Consider the following 2091-nt stretch of genomic DNA (forward strand, 5'->3'; position numbering starts at 1 on the left):
AGTTGTGCTAACTTTGACACACCAGTCTAAGATATGAATGGAAATTTTCCTAAAAATAACAAGGAAAATAGAAAGAATGTTCAAACATCACGTCGTTTACATAGGGTAGACAATTGAACATAACAGCATGGATGTTATATTTCATTATCAAATGTGGTATCATACAGCACAACAAGAGGTGTTTCGAATTTAAAGATCTCTTTGGCACGAGGAGAGATCGATCTAAAGAAAGATATCTCTATTTTATTTATAAGCTACAAAGTCATATGACAGCTCCCAAACCAGCTATGATGATGGCCTAAGTACTGTTATATACATCATTCATTCTAAACTTCTAATCCTGCACAAAATGCAGTATAGCATACAAGATCCATGGACTTAATGGGATTCTTCCTGGACTTGTTGCTCCTCCCAGCTGATGGGCAGGTTCAAGGTGGCATCAGCATGAGAGGCCACCTCACCTCCATATAAAAAAGGATTCTATACCATTTTGTGTTTATACACTCAATATTGCTATCTTCTTGTCTGACTTTTAATTTGTGAAATTATGATCATCCTTTTCTCACTCTAAGGATAATATAAGCTAACCTCAAATCAAAAAGTACACACATTCTCATTTTGCAGGTGTGATGTACATATGAAGAAACTTATAATTGGAGGGTATATGAAATATGTAAAAACTTGCAATTTCAGATTGCTGGTGTCCATAGTGTCTCTCACACTTGCCTTATATTTAGCTAAACTTCTTTGAACTTTCATTTTTCTCTTTTGTTGGTCTTAGGAAGTTTATTCAGTGGTAATGGATACACCATGATACCTTAATTATCTTTTCAATTTGAAGTTTTGATGATGATGATCTGCCACACAGCAAAATAATATGCTATATTGTCCCATAGTCTTCCTTTATTGACCCATTGACGATGGGAGCCTCCAGTGCCATACTAAACATGTCAGGGTGCCTATGGTATCAGCTGCTAGGGAGAAAAGTCAAAAGCACACAGGAATCCTAAAACTATCCAATTTCAAGACTCTTTGCTGTGATATTAAATTTTTTTAGGTACTGAGGCAAAAAAAGGCTTTAAAAGTCAAATGTGAGGGGCTGTTTCACAATAATTGAAGCCAGGGCTAAACAAGTTTAGCATGCAAACTTAGAGCAGGCTCGACTGCATATAATGTGATGTCATCCTGAGGAGTGGTCATCCAGGATGTGATAGGACATCATCATGCTTTCAGTGTGTTAAAGAGAGGAATTTTCACTAATTTAGCCTAAATATTTAAGAAGGTAACTGTGTGGAAGTATTAAAAGAATTATCTGAATTGCCCTGTGTTTTGGCTACATGAGCCAGAACAGGTCTGTCATGCACTGTCAATGCATAGTGGTGTGGAAAGGACTGCGAGTGGTCTAGGGGATATCCTCCAAGAGTATATCTAATGGTTTTTAATATCCTGGTAATATGGATACAATGCATAGTAAAGAAAAAAAAAAGTGAAGTGATGGTTTAGTTAAAAGTCAGTAATGATAGTGTATGAGCTTTACTTTTAAATTAAGAAAAATGAACGGAAAAACATTATGGCAGTTATGTATAGAAAGTCAGTCCATAAAAATTATTCACAAGTGATATTGTTCAAGACGGACTTGATTTTATTATGTTAGGTGGAAAACATATTTGGAGACATTGTATTGCTAATATTAAGTAAGATTTTAATGTGCAACTATAACATCTTAACAACTTTTGAGAGAAGGAGAATGGTATAGAAGGGCTCATTCCTGTAGAAATGATCAACATAAGTGCTATATTCATTCCTTTCCATTTATTTTACCTCTGTGTTCACCATTTTGTTAAGAATCTCAGAAGATGTGGTTGTGTGATAATGCCTTGATTACTTTTTGGTGGCTCATTAATATTTTAAGTAACTGACTTTACACCTGTGGAGATTTTTGACTATCAGTTTAGATATGTAAATTTATGCTTATGTGTCCTTTTGATGTGGAATATCTGTTGGCGAGTCTTTCCGTTTCTTTCACAGGTTAAAAAAGTAAGAGTGATTATATTTTGGATGCAAGCACACATAACACAACACTTTATACAG

General features: G+C 35.0%; 1 protein-coding gene and 1 pseudogene across 1 annotated transcript in view; one reads left to right on the plus strand and one right to left on the minus strand.

The window, feature by feature from the left end:
* The window catches only part of LOC119586013 (secreted frizzled-related protein 3-like), a 71442-nt gene that overhangs the window by 46666 nt on the left and 22685 nt on the right, over positions 1-2091 (minus strand). The window lies entirely within an intron of this gene.
* The window catches only part of LOC119585864, a 12494-nt pseudogene that overhangs the window by 6256 nt on the left and 4147 nt on the right, over positions 1-2091 (plus strand).

The sequence above is a fragment of the Penaeus monodon genome, chromosome 20, assembly GCF_015228065.2.
Source record: "Penaeus monodon isolate SGIC_2016 chromosome 20, NSTDA_Pmon_1, whole genome shotgun sequence".
Classification (NCBI taxonomy): domain Eukaryota; kingdom Metazoa; phylum Arthropoda; class Malacostraca; order Decapoda; family Penaeidae; genus Penaeus; species Penaeus monodon.